This window comes from Mus pahari, chromosome 8 (assembly GCF_900095145.1).
Source record: "Mus pahari chromosome 8, PAHARI_EIJ_v1.1, whole genome shotgun sequence".
Taxonomy (NCBI): Eukaryota; Metazoa; Chordata; class Mammalia; order Rodentia; family Muridae; genus Mus; species Mus pahari.
In genome coordinates this window covers 66021132-66026842 of record NC_034597.1, presented here as the reverse complement: position 1 = coordinate 66026842, position 5711 = coordinate 66021132, and positions in this window count along the sequence as shown.

Sequence of the window (5711 nt, the reverse complement as noted above, 5' to 3'; positions counted from 1 at the left end):
GACACACATCCAAGCCAAAGTACAAAAGGAATTTGAAAAACAACAATAACAACAACAACAACAAAACCCAGAAAAACAAAGAATGTCAACACTCGTAGTTTGTCTTTTCTTCTCTTTCTCTCTACCTAAGGAAGAATCTACAATGATCTAGGGTCAGCTGCTTGAAATTTGGATGTGAGTCAGGCCTGGGGGGTACTACAAGTTTGGTCACCAAGGAGACTGAGACAAGAGGATCACAAGTTCAAAACCAGCCTAGGCAACCTAAGGAGATTCTGTCTCAAAATGACCCATACATACATACATACATACATACATACATACATACATACATACATACATATACATACATACTACATACATACACACTACATACTACATACCTCATACATACATACATGCTACATACTTACATACATACACACAAACATACATACATGTTCACATACACATGCACACATATGCATATATACATTTAAAGGGTTGGAGAATATATATAGTTTGGTGGTAGAGCACTTACCTAACACACATAAGACCCTAGGTTCACTCCCAATACTGAAAAAGTTATAGAAATAAAGAAAAGAAAATGGATGAGAGGAGAGAATTGGAGAGAGAGGGGAAGAGGAAGGACCTGATAGAAGGGAGAGGTGAAGACATGAGAGGAGAGGAGAGAAGAGGAGGGGAGGGGAGAGGAGGAGAAAAGAGAGGAGGAGAAAAGAGAGGAGGAGAGGGGACAGAACCTAGTGCTGGGGAGAGTCCCGTGTGGGTCACACTGCAGTAGGACTGTAGACTTATCTGCTCTTTCTGCTCCCCACCTTCCCAGCCTATGAGAAGCTAGGCCTGCTCCCCTATAACCCCGAAGCTTAGCCCAGAGCTGGCTGGGAGCAGCCACTTAACAGCATCTCCAGGAAATGCCAAGGGAATGCCCAGGAGCACTGAGTTGAACGTGCAAGACTTCATGGTGCCAGAAGTGAGTATGAGAAATTTAACTCTAAGAATTAGGCATGGTTTATTTTTGTAAGTTACCTCTCAAAGACATCCTGACTTTGGTACCCAACTCTTTGAGGGCAAACTCTGTTTCTTTACTGGCTATGGAGATCGAGCAAGTTACTCGCTGTGTCTACTTTTCTCTAATCATAAAAGGGGGAACCCCCCCCCAACAGTTTGCACCTTTGAAGTCTGTTGTGACAAGTGAGAATGATACACTAAGACCCTGTGTCTGTGCCTGGATCACGGTAGCACTATGTGGGCGTGTCACCCCTGTCACCAGTGAACTCACCAGAACCACAGGAGGCTAATTCTTGATCCAAGAGGACTGAGTCAGAATCACCACTTCAACAAAACCCAGCTCATTCGTGCCTACTGAAATTTGAAAAATATTGTTCTAATAAGCTCCAGTTATTATTGTGACAGGAAAGACTTATTTAGAAGACATCATCCTATCTTGAGTTTAAGCCCCACCTGGATCCATGAGGAGACTCATCTTACACACACACACACACACACACACACACACACACACACACACACACAAAACCCTAAAATAAATAAAGTATAGGCCAGGCATAGTGGTATTTGCCTCTGGTCCTAGAACTCGGAAGCAGAAGCAGTTGGATCTCTATGAGTTCAAGACCACCTTGATGCGTATAGTTACAGACCAACCAAGGTGACAAAGTGAGAGAGGTGCTGTTTTTCTTAAAAAACAAAACAAAACAAAAAAGAAACAAAAGCATTAGCTCTTGGGTTCAGGGCCTGAATCTTCCAGCTCAGATGTCATTCTGGGTGGAAGGACAGTAGAGGCATCCTCCATGTCCTGTGCCATGCCTGAGGGTGTATCACAGGGTGTACCACAGGCATCTCCTTTTATAAATGTTCCCAAACTAAAAATCCACTAAGAAAAACAAAATCCATGCATTCCCTTTCGTAAAGCCTTAGACAGATTTGGCCATTAGCACTCTGCCAGGCTCATGTAAAAATAACCATCTTAGTCTACTTGTGGGGCGACTGTCTTAGTTATGCGCACCTCTGCTGACTACGTGCGTCTCCGTGGTGCCAGTTATGTGGACAGTTTTTACAGTGAAGAGAATCATCAGTGTGAAATGACTGCAGGCTGACTTCTCATTAAACTTTCATTAATGCCTTTCCTGGGTATATTAAATGTGATGCTTTAAAAGCACCATTCCGCTCATTCCTACCAATGCTGTCCACCGTGTGAATAGTCTGGAAGATGCTAATATCTCTTAAGTTAAGGCAAGAGAGAGGAATGTGGAAAGACTGAACTCAGGAAAAAACAGTTATCAGGCACTCGCCTGTCCCATTCCCGTGCTTCACTACTCTCTAGAAATCAGTCAAAGAAGTGAGACCCAGAGCAGACGATCGGGGATACATCAGTTAGGCAATCCATAGATTCTGGGTTAGCCGTCTTTGGGTTCCAATGGCATCATTTGATTGGGAAAGGGCACCTTAGGGCTGGGGATGTGTGACATGGCTTTTCCTTCTTTAGTGGAGTCCTGTGTGGGTGGCTGGATCTTGTTGACAGACTGATTGGCCAACTTCTCTCTGGACCTTGTGGCCTGTTTGGGCATCAAGGAGGTAAGATCTGGGATGGCAACAGAATCAGTCTCCATGTATGTATTGTGCACAGAGGAGCCTCCAGTCCCACTTCTCTGGCGCCTACATGGCCTTCTCTGCCACACACAGCTACAGCATCCTGAGACCCTGCGAACCTCAGATGTGGGATAGCACAGGACACAAGAAGACATAACAGTCTCATCAAGCGCCTATGTTCACCCTGCTTCCTCCTCCTGCTGTAGCTTAATTCCATCGTGGGCAAAGAAACTGGATACCTCTATGTCCTCAGAGAGAGTTGTCTAAACTTGTAAAGCCTCTATTACAGTCTCTGGGTTTCCAAAGGATTTCTGTGACATCTCTCGACGAAGATATTATTGTTTTAATACAATGAAAAATTTGGTGACATCGAAGCCAGTTATTGTGCCCACTATCCATCCTTTCGAGTCACACAAGCTTATTCAGTAAAGAATAAGATGGGGGTGGGGGAGTGGGGGTGGGGTGGGGTGGGGGGCATAATGAGGCTGCTGCTCCATTATTCAAGTTCTCACAGAGTGGGCAATGTTTACTTCTTATTACAGTTTTCCAATTAGCGGGAGAGGAACGGAAGCCGGCTACCCTATGGCTACCCTACGATCTCCTGGGAGATGCAGGAAAATTTGCATTCAACCGTAGAGAGATAAGAGTTACTGGGACTGGGACCTTGCTAATCTTCTTGTTGTCAAAGGGATTAGGTAGAGAGCTGTGGATCCTGGGTGTTAATCAGAGGAGCCCCTAGAACATTCATCCACCCTCTAAATTATGCCTGATGTTCCTTCCTCTCCCTCATGGGATAGGGTACCAGATCTTTCTCACAGGACTCAGGGCTATCAGGGTCTTCTGGAATTACAGTGTGGTTAGCACACTGTGATTTACTTTTAGTTCAGGGAACCTTTCCTCTGCTCCTGGGCTCCTCTGCCCTCTCAGGAGCTTTCTGCTGCTCACATCACCCTCCTATTGTTCAGATAGAGGGTGGTTGGAATAAAAATGGCCCCCATTGACCCATAGGGAGTGGCACTATTAGGAGGGGGAGCCTTGTTGGAGTAGGTGTCATTAGAGAGGGAACTTTGAGGTTTCAGAAGCACAAGCCAGGCCCAGTGACTCACTTGTTCTTCCTGCTGCCTTCAGATTCACATGGAGAGAAGCTCAGCAGCTCTCCAGTCCAGCACCGTGTCTGCCCGCATGCCATCCTGGTTCCCTCGTGATGATAATGGACTAAAGCCCTGAAATTGTAAGACAGCCCCAATTAAATGTTTTGCTACTAAGAGTTGCCTTGGTCTTGGTGTCTCTTCACAGCCATAGAAACCCTAACACGGGAGGCGTGTCATACAAACTTCCGCAGCCTGAACAGATTAAGAAAGAAAAGATTTCAATTTTTTCTCAAAAGTATTACTATGTAAAGTAAGTATGTTTCACTTTCATGGACTTATTTTTAAGAAGTCTCTTCACGGCCCAAGTGAGGATGCTTCAATCCCACTTAGGAGGGATAAGAGAGCAACCACAGGAGTGGGGCAGGGGGCAGGGGAGGAAGGGACCTGGTGGGAAAGGGGACAGGGAAGGGAAGAGGGGAACATGATCAGGTATTGGGAGGGGGAACAGAACTGAAGCCCCAAGGGCCAGCAGAAAGAGTGGAAACAGGCAACCTCTGGATGTAGAATCCACCTCCAATAGAAAGACAACAGGCATCAAGTGAGGGATGGGGTTGCCACCTCACAGTCAAAACTCTGACCCAGGGTTGTTCCTGTCTAAAAGAACTGCAGGGACAAAAATGGAGAAGAGCCTGAGGAAAAAGAGGTCCACTGACAGGTCCAAGTTGGGATCCAGCTCAAGGGAAGGCCCCAAGACCTGACACTATTACTGGGGCTATGTATGCTTACAGTCAGGAGCCTGGCATGGCTGCCCTCCGAGAGGCCCAACAAGCAGCTGATAGAGTCAGATGCAGATATTTACACCCAACCAATGGACAGAAGCTGCTGACCCCTGTGGTTGAATTAGGGAAAAGCTGGAAGTAGCTGAGGACCATATAGGAAGACCAGTCTCAACTAACAGGGACCCCCAGGGATCTCTCAGACACCGAGCCACCAGCCAGGCAGCATACACCAGCTGATATGAGGCCCCCAAAACATACACAGCAGAGGACTGCCAGGTCTGTGTTTAGTCAGGAAAGATGCACCTAACCCTAAGGAGACTTGGGAGGGAGTGGGGAGGTCTTGTGGGATGGTGACATCCTCTTGGAGACAGGTGGTGGGGGGGAAGGAGGTGTGGGATGTGGAACAGTCAGAGGATGGACTGGGAGGGGGATACAGTCTAGACTGTAAAAAAAAGATTGACAAATAAATTTAAAAAATAAAATAAATAAAAAGTCTCTTCACACAGGAATATAAAATTATTGACAGCAGGTGTCTAGCCCACCTTGGCCAAGGCTGGTCCTCCCACCTTTTGGGAACAAGGTCTGGCATGTGGTAGACAGTCAATGCCTTTGTAGACCAGTCTAGCCTAGCTTCTCCTTCCAATTCAGCAAACAGCCACTATTTCCTGCTCTACGTCCATCCCTGTGTTGGATGATGGGCATAGCATCATGAGCAGACACGGGTCTGGGACCACAGGAGCTTCCTATGTGGTGGGCATATCAGGTCCTGCAAGGATGATGATCACAGAGAGGGCATGGAACCCCGGGCATCTTGCATTCAATGGTTGCTGAGTCTGCACAAAAGAAACCCACACCAAGCTTATTATCTATATCAGTTTTAATTATTTTTAACTAGGAATGTGTTCAACCATTGATTTCTTTCCAGGGATTGACTTTTTTCCAAATAAATGTCCTCATTTTACATCCTGCATGAGAAGTTTATAAAAAAAATTTAAGCCAAGAGTATTAAAATAAAAAATAAAAGTTGCTAGAGGACTGGGGAAAATAGCTTAGACTATAAAATGCTTGATGTGTAGGAATGAAGACTCCAGTTCAATTCCAAGTGTGCTTGCAATTCCAGCTCTAGAAAGAGGAGACAGGCTGGGCGTGGTGGCGCACGCCTTTAATCCCAGCACTTGGGAGGCAGAGGCAGGTGGATTTCTGAGTTCGAGGCCAGCCTGGTCTGCAGAGTGAGTTC